At 35.3% G+C, this 8,730-nt stretch overlaps 1 pseudogene; it reads left to right on the top strand.

Annotated features, from left to right (window-relative positions):
- The first annotated feature begins 7,895 nt into the window (after nt 1-7,895).
- Nucleotides 7,896-8,052, top strand: LOC119044234 (uncharacterized; annotated as a pseudogene).
- The last annotated feature ends 678 nt before the right edge of the window (nt 8,053-8,730 follow it).

The following is an 8,730-nucleotide window of genomic DNA, read 5'->3' on the forward strand; positions in this document are numbered from 1 at the left end:
GGATTTTATTTGATTGGCAGTAGAAAGCCACTGGAGGGTTTTCAGAAAAAGATTATTTGCTTTGACTTATATTTTAAGAGGTTACCTATTATGGAGAAATTATTTCGTATGAGCAAATTGGGAATAGAGAAAATATTTAGGAAGCAAACAATAGTTCAAGGACACATGCTGCAGCTTGGACTAAGTGACTAGAAGAGGAGACAGAGCAACAGCATATGGATGTATCAGATCTGTTTTTGAAGTAGAATAAATAGAACTTGCTGATTGCTTAAAGATTTGAGCTTCACTGGAATAACAGGATATTAACAGTATTTTTACTTGCTTACATAGATTACATGAAGATCACAGATTTTAGCTCTAGAATTAGAAAGGTCAACTTTTTCAGCAACTTCTGTACAAAGTAACAATAAACTGAAATAAAATTTGAGCTCCTCCAGCTACTATGTTAAAAAGAACTTTTTTCCATGACTTTACCAATCCCTGATGGTCCCTGAAATTCTCTCAGGGTATCCATGAAGAAAAATTACTTTTATTATATATAATGCTACAATTTGATTAGGACCAGATCTATGGCAGGGAGAGTGAGGATGGAGAAAAGGAAAAGGAAAATTGTAAGGAATTGAAGACTGAGAAGATATTAAGTCTTTAAAAGCAGAAGAAATTATCAAATTTGGATATCCCATTTTTCTAGCAGCAAAATAATAAAACAACTCATTGTGTTAAGATCCGTTGAAGAATTATCAAATATTAAATAAACAATGTGTGAAACTGATTAGCAAGGGACAACACATTTTGCTCAAATAAATTTTCTAATATTAACACATTATGAAGACGGTGGCATCTCTGAATGGAGCTTAAATGCTATCTGAAGATCTAGCTTAGAGAGATAGATATATATTTATCAGGCTCAAGAAAATTGATGTTTTCAGAGACATCAGTCTGCCAGCAGATACCTTGCAACTGCTTCATTGCAATCAATTCCTGGCCTGGAGAGGAGTTAGTCTTATTTGTTGATTAAAGAAGTATTGATGTGTTTTACAAGAGCCAAAATTGACCTTCAATTATGTTAATAAAGAAGCCTCACTGGTAAGAGTCATGTTACCTTCATATAACATGGAGTGGAGAGGTGCTCCAGATCAGAGCCAACATTTTTTTTTTAGAATGCTGAAATGCATGGCATTCCTCTCTCTATCTGAATGAATTTTGCTCCTCTTTGAGACTGAGTTTAGCTACCATCTTTCACAGGAATTATTCCTTAATCAGAATTTGTCTCTAGCTTGGATTAGGTACTCCTGCATTGTACTTCTAGAGTAAAGAGTAGGTGTCACAACAAATTACAGTGATCTGCTTGTGTAGATTTCCATGCATAGGTTGCTGAGGGTAAGGAATGTCTAATGCAATAGATCTTGCAAATGCCTAGACCTTGGATAACACTCAATCCATGTATTGCCTTTGGCAATCTTAGTTCCCCTTGCTCTGCTCTTTTTTTCCACACAGCCCTTGTCGCCTTCCATCCTAATATACAATTTACTATTATTGTATGTTGATTGTTTGTTGCCTGCTTCCCCACATCAGAATGTTACTTCTCAAAGACAGAAAATTGCCATTTTGTTTTGGCACAGTGCTTGGTGCATATTGCTGCTCAAAAAGTATTTTTTATTCGAAACAAAATGAATAAAAGATTGTGTAACTATATGAAGGATAAGATCCTGATGAATGGAGCTGCCATATCATTTTGAAAGGTACTTGGTAAATAAATATGAGGCTTTATATCCCTATATAAAATAGAATGGCAATTTTGACACAAAATGTTTAATAAAGATGCCTATGCTAAAGTTACTTTTTGTTTTGTTTTTTGAGAGAGGGGTAGCAGAAAAGAGAGGGAAAGAAATAATTATGTGTGAGAGAACGATGTGTGAAAGAAACATCACGCCCCTAACTAGGGACCTGGCCTGTAACTCAGGCATGTGCCCTGAAAGGGAATTGAACAGGCGACCTTTCAATTCACAGGCTGACACTCAAATCCACTGAGCCACACTAGCCAGGGCTGTGCTAAAGTTTTTTTTTTAATTTACTAGAATAAATGTACACTACCAAATTTACCATTTTAACAGATTCCCTACTAAATGAGATGACCTACATGAGTGCTGCCAATGTTTTTATAAGGAAGTAGCCTGATGGGCCAATTATTAATGTGCACTTAAATATTTCTATCAAACCTCAAACTTGAAGTGTTTTACTTTATAAATCTACACCTGTTATATAATTTCAAATTTATAATACCTCTGCTCTCCACTTTTTGAACTATTTCCACTATTTTCATGGCTATAAATTTATTTGGGTAGAAACATTTTGGCTGCTTAGAAACTCAACTATCACCTAGTCAGATGGCAATACATCCTTAAGTTAAGAATTAGACTTTACTGACACTGTGGACACTCCCTCTTTCCCAGTTAGTCCCTCATGGGTGAATTTCTGACACTTTAATCTGCTGATTTCTCTTTTCTAGCCTTTTATTCACTTTGGCAAGCTTTTATTTCTCTGCATTTCCCATAAATATCAATGTGCCTCAAATTTTTTTTTGCTTTTCTTTTTTATTGTTGTTTAAGTACAATTGTCTCCATTCCCCCCTAACCCACCACCCCAACAATCCTCACCTCCCACCCCTGATCCCACCCCACCCTTGCTTTTCTCCATTTGTCCTTTATAGTTGTTCCTAAAACCCTTCCCCTTACTGTCCCCTGCTACCTCACCTCTGGTTAGTATAAGTTTTTTTCTCAATTTTAATGTCTCTGGTTATATTTTATTGCTTGTTTGTTTTGTTGATTAGGTTTCAGTTAAAGGCGAGATCATGTGGTATTTATCTTTTACCACCTGGCTTATTTCACTTAGCATAATGCTCTCCAGTTCCATCCACGCTGTTGTGAAGGCTAAGAGTTCCTTCTTTCTTTCTGCTTCATAGTATTCCATTGTGTAAATGTACCATAGTTTTTTGATCCATTCATTTACTGATGGGCACTTAGGTTGCTTCCAGCATTTGGCTATTGTAAATTATGCTGTTGTGAACATTGGGGTACATAGGTTCTTTTTGTTCTGGCCCATCTTCTTTCTTTCTATAGACTTTTGCTGAGTAGTCTCAGCATTTTCCAAGGACTCAACTATCTCCTATGCTGACGACTCTCATATATTTACATCCATGGTTTAGTCAACCACCTCTTGTACTTTCTCTCACATATTAAGTACAAGAACTACAAACTTAAGATACCAAAAACTGAGTTTATCTTTCCCTGGAAACCCATTCTTTTTCATTTGTTTACCTAAGCCACACTTTATTCCATCTCTCTTATCCCCACATTCAACCAATTGTTGAGGATCTCTATCTTCTAAAAACATAAGGATCCATTTGTTCATATCTCTTGTTGTCACCATCTAGGACACCATGATCTCATCCTTATGTCATTGCTTATAACTGCCTCTTTCTGCTAATTCTCACTCTTATATTGTCCTTCTCAAATACCGGTACAGCTCATATTCTCATGGGTCTTGTAATACAGTAGGGAAGATAGATATCAAATAATCATACAAAATTGTATATTAGTACATAAACTGATAAATGCTAGAAATGAAAATGCTGAACACTATGAATGCATGTTACTAGAGAATTAATTTAGTTTGGGAAGGTCCAGTTAGGATCTGAGGGATGATTAGGCATGTCCTAGTAGCTTTCCAGGCAGAAGGAAAAGGCTGGGAATTGGTAAAACTATTGTTCTGCCAAGTAGCTGAGAGGCAACCATGGAGGTTGGGGGTTCAGACAGAAATGGGAAAAAGATATAAGATGAAGAGGCAGAGGCTGGAAGGAGCCACATCATTTATGACCATATTATAGGTTCATTTCTTTATCCTAATAATCATAGGAACCCTTGAAGTGCTTAATACAAAAAAATAAGTAGCACAAGGAAATATATTATAGGCAGACAGAATAGAGTATATACAATTATTTCTAAAAATATCAAGCAATAGTTTTATCTTTATATTTTTCATTATAGAATTATATTGTTTATTCTTCAACTATTTCAATCCAAGCCAACCATAGAGGAACTAGACAAAGTATGTAGAAAAAGGCCTATGTGAAAATATTTATTGAACAAATATGTTAACAAACACCAATTTAACACTTTCCAGTAATCCTGGGTCTCTGAAAAGCACAGGTATTCAGGATTTTTTTTAAATGAGCAAAATAGACAGAGCTGCTGCTTCTCTTGAGCTCATATCTGAAAGGAAAAAGGGAAAAATTATTGTACACTCATGAACTCTTATGAAAAATGTGCACGACCAAAGCTAACAGACAGGCTAGACAATCTTACATGGCAAGAATAGGTAACCTGGGTATAGTATCAGGACTGACTTAATATCACTTGTTTTTTTTAAAGATCAATCTACCATGTTTCCCTTTGATTCAAGCATTTTTGAAGCCTTTTGTGGGGGAGATTATCAACTATTAGGCCACTTTTTGTTAGCACATTAATCAGAAAACTTACACAATCCATAACCTTTGTCTTAAAATTTGATGCTAACATTGTGAGATATTGCTCCTACATGAACTATCCAGTCTTGCCATGGTGGAGGAACTGGAGGTTAGAAGAGGAATATCACTTTATGCTTCTCCCCAATATAATCTGAATTCTATGCCAGTTGTATTTATTTTAAAGCAAAAAAGACAGATTATCTCTTAGGGTGTAATTCCCATTTATGTTGAAACAGTAACAAAACCTTCAGGATATAAATATAAAAGATAAATTAAAAAGAAGAAAGTATAAAAGGGGTCAAATAAATGGTAATGCAAGGAGGCTTGACTTTGTGTGGTGAGCACACAATGCAATATACAAACAATGTATTATAGAACTGTACACTTGAAACCTACATAATTTTATTAGTCAATATCACCCCAATAAATTTAATACAAATTTTTTAAAGGGTAGATATCAAATATATGATTTTGGGTGGGAAACAGCTAGATACACAGTGACTTATACCACATAATATTTATGGACATAAAAAATACACTAAACAGTGTTTTGGATTTAAGCACAACGTATACTTCATAGATGGGATATGGATCTGCCTGTGGACAGGAAGGATAAGCTTTAAAAAAAGATAAACCTCTAGCCTTATTGAATACCAGAGACAATATGACATGTGGAAGTAAAAAGTGTTTTTATTTTAAACATTTGTAATTTTGGAGATTTAATCTTGTCACAATTACATAATTGCATTCTTGGGGCCACAAAACGCCTGGACTACATGTTATATTTCATAATACTAACAGTATCTTTTCTACTAATCATAGTAATCACATTTTTCATTTATCAAGTGCTTACCATACTCTAGGAACTTTAGATATTATTTTTGATCCTTAAAACAACCATAAAAAACAGATATTATAATGTCATGTGGTAGTTGAAATCACCACAGATATGAGAGATGGACTGGAATTTGAATACACAATCACATGATTTTCAAAATTGTATTTGTTGTACTTTCAAGAAAAGCCTGTGAATAAAAAAGCTGCTGCTGAAGAAAAAGCAGGCATTTCATACATTTCCACTTTACGCAAGGCTGCCTCTACATATGCTCATTGGAATGGCTTATGCCTGCATAATAGACTGCAAAAAATGACCCAGTTCTTCAACCCCCTGAATCCATGCCTTTCCTATATGTTTTTGCAATGCTCTCCCACTGTGAACAAGGAAATGCACCCTGCCCCTTGACACTCAATCATGAGTCCGATGCATGGTGAGGCTTTCACGGGTTTGCTCTTGGGCTGTGCTTATTCTTGTACTTCTGATATAGGCCTGCCAAGAGCCCCAGCTCATCTGGGAAAGATGAAAGAAGACACATGGAGCATAGCTGAGTCACCTTTGTTGCTACAGCTGACAGCTATCCAATTCTAGACATGTGAGAGAACATAGCCAAGGCCTGCCAAACTCCCTAGCTAACCACCAACAGACCAAGGATACATGAACAATAAATTCAGTGCTGTGCATCATTGAGGTTTTGGGATTGTTTTTAATGCAGCATTATTGCAGCAGTCAACTAATATATATAAAGTCATTTGGTATATAAGACGGGTGACATCCTTAGAAACCCTCAATAGCATCATTCCTACCTTTAGCTCTTTATACACATAATTTCCTTAAAGGTGCATTTCCTAGAATCACAGCTTTAGATCCCTGGCACGAACTTTTCTGAAGCCCAGACTTGGGTGTCTTATGTTCAAATAAGAACTCTTGGCTGACCCTCACCTGTCTGCAAAACCATTCTTCCTCGGTTTGATGCATTTCAATAAATGGCACCATCATTGACCTGTTTATCCCAAACGATACTCTATTAATCACTTTCAACTCCTTTTGTTCACAACCTGTGCTCAAATCATCAGTAAATCCCACTGACTCTGTTTTTCAGATGTTTTCTACATTCAACTCTCTTCTATGCTACCTTCTTTTCCTAAGTGACTACAGTACATTCTAATTGGTATTGTGCTCTTGCTTTGATTCAATTAATTATCCTCACCACAAATACAGCTATCTTTCCTAAACTGTAAATTAGATAACATTACTCCTCAAAGTCTTTTATGTCCAATGTCACTAGTGTGACCTATGAGACATTACATGATGTCTTCCCCCATCCCCATCCATCTTCTTATCTCCACTTCCACACCACTTAACCTGCCTGCTTGGTCACTAGGTGCTAGGATTCTGGCATCTCAATCTATGTCAAGCATATGCATATCAAACTTGTTCCCACTTCAGGGTATTTGCATTTGCAATTTCCTTTTCCTAGAAAGAACTTCACTCACGTATGTGCCTGACTCATTTGCTTACTTCAATCAAGTCTCTACTTGAATGCTTCTACTTAAGAGAATTGCCCCCTAATGACCTTAATTAAAATAATCTGTACCACATACCCATCTTCTCTATTTCTTTCAGTTTCATTGCTTTGATATATATATATATATATATATATATATGAAGTCAGGAATTTTGCCTTGTTCAATACTGTAACTCCAAGCCCTATAATAGTGTTATCTCTCAATATGTTTAGTAAATAATAACTGAATGAATGAATGGTAACTACTACAGAAATTGCCCCAGTAGATGCTCTCTGTAGCCAATGCTCATGTTCAAGAATAATCTGTATTTTTGTTCATAATAATAGACTAGTCTACCTCTTTTCTACCACAATAGTTAGAATTAACCCAAGGGATAAATAACAAATGCAAATTTAAAAAATTAAATCTACTGGCCTCCAGGTTAACTGTATCTTCATGTTAGGGCATTAAAGATTAGAGTAGGCTGTCACAGGGCACAAACCCACATTCAATAGGAGAAAAAAACCAAGGCTGTGGTTCTGCAGTGTTTGAAGGTTTCCATGGGAACAACATGATTCTGTGTTCTGTTTAAAAACTTAAAATATGTAGTGGTGAGAGAGCACTAATGTAACATACCAAATGACAATAATTCAAAAGATGAAAACTGATAAAATAAATTATCGGAGAAGAAAGTGAACTAGTATATCAACAACACATTATTAAAAACAGATGAAATATAACTGGCCACATCTGGTACCCTATAAAAAGACAAGAGTCATTGTGTTCTTTAAGACAGCTACACACTTACACCTGCATCATGACTACTCCATGAAGGGAGTGACTGATATGCCAACAGCCTTACAGAAATGAAATTTTTTCTTTATTAATACTTTCCCTAACATCTAATTAGCTATTAAGAAAATGGCTTAACAGCAAGAACACAAGTACCTAAAATAAAACCACCTTAATGGATCACCACCTTCACATTTGCTTAAAAGTGGAGCAGGCTTTAGAAATTATAGACTCTATTGCTTCTTGGCCTTCTAGCTAAGATTAAGTGTAGTATCTTTTCTTGTCAGAAATTATAGACTCTAGCCTATAGAGGTTTAGGGGCCAGGTAACAATTCAAATGAAATAACATGATGTGAACTTCACAGAATTATATTATTTATTTAGGATTTCAAAAGAGAAAGAAAACAGCTTGGTCTCTTTGTAGGTCACTATGAGATTTGGAAAAGAAAATGATAACCTACATACATACAAAACATCTTTTGTTATAAATCTTCTATTTGGCCAATATATTTATGACTCACAAAAGTTTTACAACCTTTCTGAGACTAACCAATATTCCAGAACCAAAATATTGTTGATAGTAGAAAATAAAAGATGTTTTTAAAAAATTTTTTGGCTTATCCAAAAATTTTTTTGTATCATCCTTGGGGTAAGTAAATTGATGCTCATTTGCATGAATGGGTTTTAAAAAGTAGCTGATAATCACTAAATACTATCCTCAGTATACCACTACCTTTTTCTATGTATCTGCTTCACCATCTTTTTTAATTCTCTTTTCTTTCATTCTAGGCAACATGGAAGGCAATGGCACCCACCAACTCCTGAGTTTTGCAGGTCTTAGTTTAGTTATTCGTGGATATTAAATTAATCCTATCATAAGTGCAGATCCAAATTCTGAAGGAGGGATTAAAGGGACAGTGCAGGTTTAGTATGAAATTCTGAAATTGCTGCTTTGTCTGAAGAATGGAGAGAAATAATTTAAAGAAAAGGGGTGGCTCTACCTTCAGATTTTATCTAGATTTTGACCAATTCTTACCACCTTCGATGTCATTTTGTTAAGATTATGGCAC

The sequence above is a fragment of the Artibeus jamaicensis genome, unplaced genomic scaffold (genome assembly GCF_021234435.1).
Source record: "Artibeus jamaicensis isolate MK-2021 breed Jamaican fruit bat unplaced genomic scaffold, CSHL_Jam_final scaffold_916, whole genome shotgun sequence".
NCBI lineage: Eukaryota > Metazoa > Chordata > Mammalia > Chiroptera > Phyllostomidae > Artibeus > Artibeus jamaicensis.